Genomic DNA, 13,665 nt, shown 5'->3' with positions numbered 1-13,665 from the left:
CTTTCATTAGACTTCATGGCCACATGTCTCTGTTCTGTGATGTTAGAATCTGTTATGATAATTGCCTATATTCTTTAATTCCTCCAGGGGAATTCAAAAATATGTAAAGTCACAATATGTATATAATGGAAAGAGGAATCAGGGAACCCAAATGATGAGTAAGACAAGCCTTGCTCAGAAAAACCTTACAACCTGGGGTAAAAGAAACAAGAAACAGAAACAGAAACAGAAAAGTTTTTATAATGCAAAGCAGAGTCTGGTTATACCAGATAAATTCAAAGTGTTAGACTAAGTCTCATGGACAAGAAAGACAGATGGAGCAGCCAAGGGACACATCATGTGTAAAGTCAAAGGTGAAAAATAGTAGTAGTGCAAAGGTCATGGGTATGTATGGGAAAGCCAGGTTTTCATTGTGCAGCTGCACAGTGAGATAGCTGATCTGTCTACCTGTAGAGTTCTAGCAACCCCCACATTTAACCAAAGATGCAGACAAAGCACATGCAGAACAAAACAAGAAACAGCAAAGCCAATGATAGCACTCTTCAGAACAAAATTATTTACTTACTATTGAATTCAACTTCTTCAAATAAAAGTTTCAATCAAAAGAAAAAGTCAGTAGTTAAGATATTTGTGGCACTTCTGCTACAAAGAATCTCCAATTCAGGGGACTTCAGAAGTGACCATTCCAGTTCTTTATTAAGTTTAATGTCAGAGCATGATTTTTCAAGCCCTCAATACATTGTGAGCACAAATATAAATTAGGAAAATAACATTTTGAGAAGGCAATTTGGAAATATCTGCTGATAAGATAAATTTGCATACATTTTGACCTGGCAATCTTCATTGAGCATTAAATTATAGACAAATACTAATACAACTAGGTAAAGAGATTTACCGTAACCTTGCTTGTGATAGTGATAAAATCTGTACTCATCAACAGAGGATTAATTCAACAAATGATCATTTGTCGACAGTAACTACAAAGCAGCACCAGAAAGAATGAGTTAGATCTCTTAGTACTAACAAGATTAATCCACCAGTGTAAGTGAAAATGTTAAGTTAGTATACTGGCCACCAAGTTTGATTCTTGTAAGAACAAGGAAGAGTTATGTATCAATTTTATTTATTATAGAAAAATGTTTAGAAGTATAATATCAATCAAAACTTTTAACAGTATTTACTTTCAGAAAATATAGGAAATTTTTGCAAATTTTAGTCTTTCTACATAGATTGTCACATCCTGTATTCTTTATATATTATTTGAATGCTTTACCTGTGTATACTTAAGTGTTGGCGAGGATGTGGGGAAAAAGGCACCCTCATACTTTGCTGGTGGGACTGCAAATTGGTGCAGCCAATGGAAAGCAGTATGGAGAATCCTTGAAAACTGGGAATGGAACCACCATTTGACCCAGCTAACCCTCTCCTTGGTCTATACCCAAAGGACTTAAAAACAGCATACTACAGGGACACAGCCAAATCAATGTTTATAGCAGCACAATTCCAAGAAGGAATCTTGTGGAATCTTTCAATAGATTAATGGATAAAGAAAATGTGCTATATATACACTGGAATATTATTCATCATTAAAAGAGAATAAAATCATGGCATTTGCAGGTAAACAGATGGAGTTGGAGAATATAATGCTAAGTGAAGTTAGCCAATCCCAAAAAAACCAAATGCTGAGTGTTTTCTCTGATTTAAGGGTGCTGATTCATAATGGAGTTGGGGGGAGGAGGGCATGGGAGGATTAAATGAACTCTAGATAGGGCAAAGGGATGGGATGAGAAGGGAGGGGATAGGAGGGTAGGAAAAATGGTAGAATGAGATATCATTACCCTAAGTGCATATATGAAGACAGAATGGTGTGACTCTACTTTGTGTATAACCAGAGATATGAAAAAGTGTACTCTATATGTGTACTATGAATTTTAATGTATTCTGCTGTCATATATAACAAATTAAAATTTTAAAACTCAATAAAATAAAATAAAAATGAGAATATAACTATGTATATATTTACATGATAAAATGTACAAAATATGTTGTAAGTTAAAAGAATAAATTTTAGCAGTAAATTTAGCATCTGTACATCATCCCAGCCATGTGACTAGATGTAAAATTCATATCAAATGCACCAATATATGAATAACAATGATCTCTCAGCATTAAATTATGATTCGATTTGTTTATTTTCCATTTTTCATTATTATTAATGCAGACTCTATAAAATATAATACAAAAAATAAATTTAAATTTAGATATAAAAAATAGAGGAAGGGCAATAATTTCATGATGTATTTCTTTTTTCACCTCCATCTCACTCCCTGATTGGAGGCCCTCACCCCATGAGCAAGTTCTTGCCACACACTATATAAATGTAAAGAACAAAATCCTTGCTTAATACCATGTTCCCCCTGCTTTTGCCCGACTTCCTCCTTCTCCTCACAAACATGTCTGATTTTCACACCACCTCTTCAAGTCCCCACCCATGTCATCAGGTTTCAGTCCCCATCACACCAGTGTTTGTGGCCTTCTAATTAGCAACAAGTGTGGGCTACCTGGCGTCTCCATCCTAGTCCTTCTAGTGACACTCAGCACTCCTCTGCACCCACTTTTGGTGGCTGTGTCCCCCAGACATTTATAACTTTCCTTCTTGAGGTTCCATGACACCATCCTCTGGGCATCCTCTTTACATCTCTGTTGCACATTCAGTCTCCTCTCATGAACTCTTTTATTTTTGTCACCCTCAAGTGTCCTCCTTGTCCCTTTTCCCTCCTTTGCTCAGGAGTCTATCCTCCCTCACATCCTCCAGAGCTTTATCTTTGATGCTCTTTCTTGTGTTTCTCTTCCATGTTTTTCTCCACCACCTCAAGTCATGATCCCAGCATATTCATGTTGCTCCATAGACTGACTCTCTCTCTCTCTCTCTCTCTCTCTCTCTATCTATCTATCTATCTCTCTCTCTCTATCTATCTCTATCTCTCTCTCTCTTTTCTTAACAGCACACACACATTGAAAGTTTTCAGTGTTCCTTCCTTCTATTAAAGCCAACTTTTGTGACAGAGGATCCAACACCTGCTATCCCATCACCACTTATTTATTCATCAGTTCAAAGATGGACATATTGGGAAGCAAATAAAGTTGTATGCCAGAGCCCTTCATTGCATGAGCTCCTTCCAAAGCCTTACATGTGGTTTTGAATTTTTAACTTTGTTTTATTTGCATTAAAAAGAATCCCCCAAATTGAACAGGGGCAGGCTCCCATAATTTGGGTTCACTGTGGTTCAAATCATTGAAAACTGGCTTCTGTTCCAATCATTCCTCTGAAGCTACTCTGACAAAGATCACAGTTTAATGCTTAATTAGTAAATCCTGGACCGCTGGAACCCGGACCTGCATCCGGTTGCCGCGGGCGTCGGCAGAGCTGCTTTCCCTTCGAGCCTCGCCCCGGGATGCGGTCCCGCACTTGCTGACTTTGTTTTCAGGGTAATCCTAGCCTTATAAAATGAATTAAGAAGTATTCCCGGAGATCCAACATGGCGGCAGGCGTGGAGAGATCAAGTCTCTGACCTCTTCAGCTGCAGCTGCACGAGCATAGGGAGTCGTAAACTGTCTAAATGCTGTTTGCTCAGGATCACTAGGCAATGCTGAGCTGACGTGGATCTGGGGCCAACAGTTTGGGCCTCTCAGAACACACACGGAGCCCGTAACGGCTACATTCAAGCTCTGGTTCACCTGCTTCTCGTGACTCAGCACTAATGATCCCGCTGAAATAACTGTTGGGCCCTTCTGAACTTACAGAGGTAAAAGCCAAACGAGCCTTCATAGGCAGTGGCCACAGGATTGAAATGGGGCTTGGAGAGACAGTCAGGACCCACCCATTGCATTGGTCACCCGGCAAAGGGAACGAACTATCACCATTTGCATGGGATACCACCATGGCAGAGAACTGACATCACGGGTGGAGGAGATAACTTCATTGAAACCAGCGCGACAGGTGTGTAATCCCCTAGCCATCCCTCTCCACACAGCAGGGAAACCTTAAGGGCCCCTCCCAGCTCTCCTGTGAGGGCGATAGCCAGACCAAGGGAATCAGGAGTGGCGCGGGACTCATGGGGCGGAACTCCCGGCTACCGCACCCACCAGTGCTGACAACTGAGGTCTCTTGCACCAGCTACCGGGGGCGTAGCTAGATGAGGGTAAGCAAATTCACTGGGGGTTCTCAGCCCCAAGCTCTACAAACTTAGGGTCTGAGGGAGGCAAACAGGGAGAGTGTGCCCAGGCATTCATGAAAACAGGGCTCCCAGGAGCAGCAGACCTGGTGTGGAGCCAGTATTGTGGTGAGCGGGGCCTGGCTTGAGGAAACACAAGAGAAGGCCCTAGACACTCAGGATGGGAGACCCACCCAGTCTGGGAGGAAGAGCTGCTGCACAGTGATTGGTTCCCACCTATTGAGAGGAGAAGCTTGGCCCAGTGGGCAGAGCTCCACCTACTGGAAGAGAAGGTAATCGAGCTCTATGACTGCATTCATTATTATTTTTTTTTTAATTTGGATTTTTTTCCTTTCATTTTCATTTTTTGTTGTTGTTCTTTAACTTTTTAAAAATGTTTTTAATTTTTTTAAATTTTTTTATTTTATTAGTATTACTTTTTTTAATTTTAATTTTCATTTTTTTATTATCAAATTTTCTTTCTTTCTTTTCTATTTTTTCTCTTTTGTCTTTTCATTTCTTTTCAATTTTCTTATTCCCCCTTCCTTGAATTCTACCTGCCTACTCTCATTCTCTTTAGTGACTTCTTCCCTTCCTTTCTAATATCTTTCCTCCCAAGCATCAAATAAATTTATAAGAGTAAACAGTAACTCAGCAGTCAAACAGAACAAGAAGTAACATGAACAGTATAAAAAAGCAAGGAAGAAAAGGAGTACAATCAATGAAGGACAGCCTAAATATTCAGGAGGACCTAGAGTCATCAGAAAAATGGTCATATAAAGAACTAAAGGAATACCTTAGACAGATGGAATGGAACCATAAAGAGGATACGAGACAGCAAATCCAAACAGTGAAAGAACACATTAAAAATGAATTACATAAACAGATAAAAGAAGAAGTTAAGCATTTTTATCAGGAGATAGAGATTATAAAAAAATCAAACAATAATTCTAGAAATGAAGGAAACTATAAACCAAATTAAAAACTCAATTGAGAGTATCACTAACAGAGTGGAGCAAGTAGAAGCCAGAATGTCAGATAATGAAGACAAAATATATCATCTTGAAAAGAGTCTAGCCAACTCAGAAAGGCTGGTAAAAAATCACAAGAAAAACATCCAAGAGATATGGGATAACATAAAAAAACCAAACTTACAAGTAATCAGGATAGAGAAAGGTAAAGAGATTCAAACCAAGGGAATGAGTAACCCGCTGAATGAAATAATTACAGAAAACTTTCCAGAAATAAAAAAGGAAACGGATATACAAATTGAAGATGCATACAGGACACCGAGCACACAAAATCACAGTAGACCAATGCCAAGACACATTGTTATGAAGATAGCCAATATACAGAACAAAGAGAAAATATTAAAAGCTACAAGAGAAAGGAGGCAGATTACATTCAGGGGTAAACCAATAAGGTTAACAACAGATTTTTCATCACAGACGCTGAAAGCGAGAAGATCCTGGAACAACTTATTTCAAACACTGAAAGACAATGTATGCCAACCAAGAATTATGTATCCAGCAAAATTAAGCTTCAGGTATGACAACAAAATAAAAATCTTTTATGATAAACAAAAGCTAAAAGAATTTGCAGCCAGAAAACCAGCATTGCAAAGCGTCTTAAGCAAAACACTACACGAGGAAGAAATGAAAAACAACAACCAAAACCATCAGTGGGAAGTGCCTCGGTAATGATGGGGGGGGGGAAGCTAATCAAGGAGAAACAAACTAAATTTAAAAAAAAAAGATAAATAATCAAACATGGCTGGCAGTACAAACCATATATCAATAGTAACTCTAAACGTTAATGGCTTAAACTCTCCAATAAAGCGAGCTGGTAACATGGATTAAAAAAACAAATCCAACAATATGTTGCCTCCAGGAGATACATCTTATTGGAAAAGACATACACAGGCTGAAGGTGAAAGGTTGGGAAAAAATATACTACACACACGGTCCTCGTAAGCAAGTAGGGGTGGCCATCCTCATATCGAATAAAATCGACTTCAAGACTAAGTTAATCAAAAGGGATAAGGAAGGACATTATATACTGTTAAAAGGAACCATTCACCAACAAGACATAACAATTATCAATATTTATGCACCAAATAATGGCGCTGCGACTTTCATAAAGCAAATTCTCCTCAAGTTCAAGAATCAAATAGACCACAACACAATAATTTTGGGTGACTTCAACACACCTCTCTCACCATTGGACAGATCCTCCAAACAAAAGTTGAATAAAGAAACTATTGACCTCAATATCACAATCAATAACTTAGACTTAACTGACATATATAGAATATATCAACCATCATCAAGTGGATATACTTTTTTCTCAGCAGCACATGGATCCTTCTCAAAAATAGACCATATATTATGCCATAGGGCAACCCTCAGTAAATATAAAGGGGTGGAGATAATACCATGCATTTTATCTGATCATAATGGAATGAAACTGGAAATCAATGATAAAAGAAGGAAGGAAAAATCCTACATCACATGGAAAATGAACAATATGTTACTGAATGATCAATGGGTTACAGAAGACATAAAGGAGGAAATCAAAAAATTCTTAGAGATAAATGAAAATACCGACACAACATATAGGAATATATGGGACACAATGGAAGCAGTTTTAAGAGGAAAATTCATCGCCTGGAGGTCATTCCTCAGAAAAGGGAAAAACCAACAAATAAATGAGCTCACACTTTATCTCAAAGCCCTAGAAAAGGAAGAACAAAACAACAGCAAATGTAGCAGAAGGCAAGAAATAATTAAAATCAGAGTGGAAATCAACGAAATTGAAACAAAAGAAACTATTGAAAAAATTAACAAAACTAAAAGTTGGTTCTTTGAAAAAATAAATAAGATCAACAGACCCTTAGCCATGCTAATGAAGAGAAGAAGAGAGAGAACTCAAATTACTAACATACGGGATGAAAAAGGCAATATCACAACAGATGCTACAGAAATACAGAAGACAATTAGAAATTATTTTGAAAACCTATATTCCAATAAAATAGAAGATAGTGAAGACATGGTGAATTTCTTAAGTCATATGATTTGCCCAGACTGAGTCAGGAGGATACACACAATTTAAACAGACCAATATCAATGGATGAAATAGAAGAAGCAATCAAAAGACTACCAACCAAGAAAAGCCCAGGACCAGATGGGTATACAGCAGAGTTTTACAAAACCTTTAAAGAAGAATTAATACCAATACTTTTTAAGTTATTTCAGGAACTAGAAAAAGAGGGAGCTCTGCCAAATTCATTCTATGAGGCCAACATCATCCTGATTCTGAAACCAGACAAAGACACCTCAAAGAAAGAAAACTACAGACCAATATCTCTGATGAACCTAGATGCAAAAATTCTCAATAAAATTCTGGTGAATCAGATACAAAGGCACATCAAAAAAATTGTGCACCATGATCAAGTAGGATTCATCCCTGGGATGTAAGGCTGGTTCAATATATGTAAATCAATAAATGTTATTCACCATATCAATAGACTTAAATAGGGATAACAGGAACTTTCCTCAAAATTGTAAAAGCTATCTATGCTAAGCCTCAGGCTAGCATCATTCTGAATGGAGAAAAATTGAAGGCATTTCCTCTAAAATCTGGAACAAGACAGGGGTGCCCCCTATCACCACTTCTATTCAATATAGTTCTCAAAACACTGGCCAGAGCAATTAGACAGATGAAAGAAATTAAAGATAAGAACCATATGATCATCTTAAAGGCATAAAAATAGGAAAAGAAGAACTTAAATTATCACTATTTGCAGAAAACATGATTCTATACCTAGAAGACCCAAAAGGGTCTACAAAAAAAAAAACTGGGAGAACTAATAAATGAATTCAGCAAAGTGGCAGGATATAAAATCAACATGCATAAATCAAAGGCATTTCTGTATATCAGCAACAAAACTTCCGAAACGGAAATGAGGAAAAACACTCCATTCACAATATCCTCAAAAAAAATAAAATACTTGGGAATCAACCTAAAAAAAGAGGTGAAAGATTTATACAATGAAAACTACAGAACCCTAAAAAGAGAAGTAGAAGAAGATCTTAGAAGACGGAAAAATATACCTTGTTCGTGGATAGGCAGAACTAACATCATCAAAATGGCGATATTACCAAAAGCTCTCTATAGGTTTAATGCAATGCCAATCAAAATCCCAATGGCATTTCTTGTAGAAATAGATAAAGCAATCATGAAATTCATATAGAAAAATAAAAGACCCAGGATAGCAAAAGCAACTCTAAGCAGGAAGTGTGAATCAGGCAGTATAGCGATACCAGATTTCAAACTATATTACAGAGCAATAGTTACAAAAACATAATGGTACTGGTACCAAAACAGGCAGGTGGACCAATGGTACAGAATAGAGGACACAGAGACTAATCCACAAAGCTACAACTATCTTATATTTGATAAAGGAGCTAAAAGCATGCAATGGAGGAAGGATAGCATCTTCAACAAATGGTGTTGGGAAAACTGGAAATCCATATGCAACAAAATGAAACTGAATACCCTCCTCTCTCCATGCAAAAAAGTTAACTCAAAGTGGATCAAGGAGCTTGATATCAAATCAGAGACTCTGCGTCTGATAGAAGAAAAAGTTGGCTCTGATCTACATATTGTGGGGTCCGGCTCCAAATTCCTTAATAGGACACCCATAGCACAAGAGTTAATAACAAGAATAAACAAATGGGACTTATTTAAACTGAAAATTTTTTTCTCAGCAAGAGAAACAATAAGAGAGATAAATAGGGAGCCTACATCCTGGGAACAAATTTTTACTCCTCACAGTTCAGATAGAGCCCTAATATCTAGAGTATACAAAGAACTCAAAAAATTAGACAATAAGACAACAAATAACCCAATCAACAAATGGGCCAAGGACCTGAATAGACACTTCTCAGAGGAGGACATACAATCAATCAAGAAGTACATGAAAAAATGCTCATCATCTCTAGCAGTCAGAGAAATGCAAATCAAAACCACCCTAAGATACCATCTCACTCCAGTAAGATTGGCAGCCACTATGAAGTCAAACAACAACAAGTGCTGGTGAGGATGTGGGGAAAAGGGTACTCTTGTACATTGCTGGTGGGACTGCAAACTGGTGCGGCCAATTTGGAAAGCAATATGGAAATTCCTGGGGAAGCTGGGAATGGAACCACCATTTGATCCAGCTATTGCCCTTCTGGGACTATTCCCTGAAGACCTTAAAAGAGCGTACTACAGGGATACTGCCACATCGATGTTCATAGCAGCACAATTCACAATTGCTAGACTGTGGAACCAACCCAGATGCCCTTCAATAGATGAATGGATAAAAAAATGTGGCATTTATACCCCATGGAGTATTAGGCAGCACTAAAAAATGAGAAAATCATGGAATTTGCAGGGAAATGGATGGCACTAGAGCAGATTATGCTTAGTGAAGCTAGCCAATCCCTAAAAAACAAATACCAAATGTCTTCTTTGATATAATGAGAGCAACTAAGAACAGAGCAGGGAGGAAGAGCAGGAAGAAAAGATTAACATTAAACAGAGACATGAGGTGGGAGAGAAAGGGAGAGAAAAGGGAAATTGCATGGAAATGGAGGGAGACCCTCATTGTTATACAAAATTACATATAAGAGTTTTTGAGGGGAATGGGAAAATAAACAAGGAGAGAAATGAATTACAGTAGATGGGGTAGAGAGAGAAGATGGGAGGGGAGGGGAGGGAGGATAGTAGAGGATAGGAAAGGTAGCAGAATACACCAGTTACTAATAGGGCATTATGTAAAAATGTGGATGTGTAACCGATGTGATTCTGCAATCTGTATTTGGAGTAAAAATGGGAGTTCATAACCCACTTGAATCTAATGTATGAAATATGATATGTCAAGAGCTTTGTAATATTTTGAGCAACCAATAAAAAAAAGAAAAAAAATTAAATCCTGAGGTTCTTCTCACTTTACTTGACATGGGTTATTTTAGTTACTGCCCTACGTTCTCACTTTGCAATCTCATTTCAAAACATGGCTCAACCACGACTACACTCCTATTCCCAGAAGGCTCACCTATGAAGGTGCCAACTGCACCTTTTGCCTGAAGAACCATTTTACATTTTGTTCTGTTCCTCGACCCACAGTCCCACTTCCTTCCTCAGGTGAACTGAAGAGTCACCCCCTTGACTACCTGGTTTTAAGTCAGGTTGGCATTTCTTTTCCAGCTACAATAACACCCTGTCTCACCTATGGCTCTATGATAGTAGCCAACATCCTACGTGGTAACTGCTGGTTTAGTTGTTCGTTTCCCTGGAGGGGAAGTATTTCTTGGGAGCAGGGAATATGCTTAACCCATCTTGTACCCAAAGCACCAGAAATAATGCTTGGGACATAGTAGAATCTCAACCAGTGCTTGTCTGATAAATGAGTAGACAGATGGATGCTTAAAATACTTTAATAGAATAAGTTTGGGAATTTTTTTTCCTCTTTATTTTTCTGCCTAAAGGTTCTTTTAAAATTTAATCATAAGTTGAATACCCTGTTCTCTGTCTGAAATGAAGATACTAATTTGATTCTTTTTTAAATATTTCATGTTTATAAAATATTTCTTTTCATCAGTCTAATCAATGCCACTGAATAGTGGTACATGTACTAGGGTCTTCAGGGTTTGCCTACTATGAAGCACCAGGCAATGGAAGATGTTCTTACTAATCAGGTTGATTTCCTCTGTGATTATCAGACCCACTCTCAAGTGTCAAACAATTTATTCATATTAAAGGATCAGAGATTTCACAGGTGAGTGAAATATCTATAGAGGTCATTCTAACTTCAATAAATGCCATTACAAAGATTGACCGTGAACAAGAAAGTCGAGGTACTGGCATAAAGTATCCACAAGCCTGAATTCACGTCCTCTGCACCTCCAATTTTCTCATCTAGAAAATGAAAAGATAACGACATCGCCTGCTGTTGACCTCCCACCCTCCCACCTCCCTGTGCAAACCTGATAGCCTGAGGAGTGAGGCTCCTGAAGATGCCATAGGAGGAGACACTGAGGAGGAGCAGGCACTTCACGGAAGCTAGGACACGATCCAAGGGTAAACACCCAGGAAACAGAGCAAAACAAGGCAGATCTCGAATGGTAGTCTCATCCTTCTCTGCCACTGTAAAGTGAAGTGACCACGTGAAGGTTCACAGGAGAGGAGCTCTGGAGCCTGCTTCTCTCTGACGTTGGCGCCCTGGTTCTCTTTTTCAGAGCATGCCAAAGCTCTCTAAGCCCTGAGGGCCCAATGGGGTCCAGTTACCTTTGCCTCAGTTCACATGGGAAACAATAGGCGTCCTCCCTAATCCCTGAACTGTACTTGGTGAAGTGCTTTCTAACCAATTTTCTTTTTTATCCTTCCAGTGTCCACATTTCTAGTTTGCCTCCTAGCTTCCTCCCAAGGTTCTCACATACTTGTGCACGCACTGTATTCAGGTAATATTTTCCTTTACATTTGCATACTCTTTATCAAGTCAACTGTCATACACACATATGCGCGAATGCACACACACACACACACACACACATACACACATTCCTCTGCACATTTCCATACCCAGGCACAAGAAATGGGGTCCAAAAAAGCAATGGATAATGAAAATGAATGGAAGAGAGTTAATGAGGGGGCTATTTAAGAGGTACAGGTGGGGCTAAGAAAATCCAAAGGAAGGAAGAAGCAACTCAGGACTAGCAAATGTTAATAGTTCCCTTACTTCTTTTAGGCCAGAAGGGCAACTGGAAGAAATGGATGCCAGAGAACCGTGAACAGGAGGGGCTTCTTGACAGGAGCCATGGTCATAGGTAGAGGAACATACCCAGAGCCAAGTCAGAGCAGAAAGGGAAAAGATCTGCCTGCCTCTCTCTCTCTCTCTCTCTCTCTCTCTCTCTCTCTCTCTCTCTCTCTAAAGCTTTCCAAACAGAGATAATAAGAGAGTCCTCTGAGTGTAGAAACAGGTGGAGAATGTTCTGGTAAGGGCGAACAAAATAATCAACAAATATAGATACATGTTTAAAACAGTGAAAACAGGTGGCAGATTTGTGCACATATGTCCACAAGCAACATAAACACAAAAGGAGACAGCTCCGCAGGCTGTGGAGACTGGATTGAGAGATTGTCACTCTTACCCTGATTTCTGACCACCATCCTTTGTCTTTTTCATTACTAAGATAGTAGTTAATAAATGAAAATGAGACACATAAATACCCTAGCTTAGTAACCATAAATGACAACTGTCACTAGGTGATTAGACATGCAGAATATAGCTGAGGGAAGTGTGTGCAGCAAGCCGCACACAGTGAGGAGGGAGAGAGGAGAGTTGGCAAAGATACTAGAGCACAGTACTGTTCCATAAAACAACGGCATTTGTCTTGGTTCTGGGGTGAGTTCCCGAGCTTTATGTTGAATTACTCAACTGGAAGCAATATTGTCTCTTTGTTATCAGTCAAATTTCTTTACTGCTTAATCCTCCCTTATCACAAATGTGTCTCATTACAAGCCTGTGCCTGTGTGTGTTTCTGTGCATGTGTGCACATGAGCAAGTTCGTCTCATAATTTACATAGAAATGTACAAGGTATTATTCCACTTGCATAACCACACAGTGATGTTTCATTGTTGGGGAGAGAAAATGTATAAATCAGTGTGGGAAATCTGGTTCAGTGAGGAAAATATTATTGCGTATGTCAATTTGGGGTTGACATGTTTAAATATGCTTGGGAATTCAAACAGCAGTCAATGCACTGGCTCCTTTCACAGCATGCCACAATGTGAAAACTGAAAAGATAAATAATTTTTATTAGTAAAGAACTTTTATACTAAGACACAGAACTATGACAGTACAGATGGAGTGATTGCTATTCAGCAAGAGTAAGACAATAGAAAAAAATTAAATGATCTGGAAAAATTGGAATTGATTGAATGAGTACAGAGTAGAGGGAGTCTAGAGATCAGGCTGAGGTATTATAACATATATCAAATTCTTAAATCAAACTTATAATAGTTATAACAGCAAATGACGTACACCTGGGCGGGGGACATGGAGACTGTGGACACAAGCAGAGATACAGGTATGAGAACTAGATATTGGCAAAGAGATTACTAAGATGCTGAGAGCAGAGAAGAAAAAAGAGAGAGAGACAGGGAGAAGAGGGAAGAAGAGGACATGGAATATCAAGATGCAAGGGAAAGAGAAAGGATGAGATAAAGAGAATGATGGAATCTCTAAAATAGAACTTAAAGGAAAAAAATGGTGGATTTATTTCCTTGAGGAAGAAACCAGAGGACAGTCTGTGTTGGTTAACTTTTTTTGTCACTGTGTTAAATTGCCCAAGAAAATCAACTTACAGGAAGCAGGATTAATTGTGGAACATGGTCTCAGAGGTT

The sequence above is a fragment of the Ictidomys tridecemlineatus genome, chromosome 2 (assembly GCF_052094955.1).
Source record: "Ictidomys tridecemlineatus isolate mIctTri1 chromosome 2, mIctTri1.hap1, whole genome shotgun sequence".
Lineage (NCBI taxonomy): Eukaryota > Metazoa > Chordata > Mammalia > Rodentia > Sciuridae > Ictidomys > Ictidomys tridecemlineatus.
Note: the sequence above shows the minus strand (reverse complement) of the source record.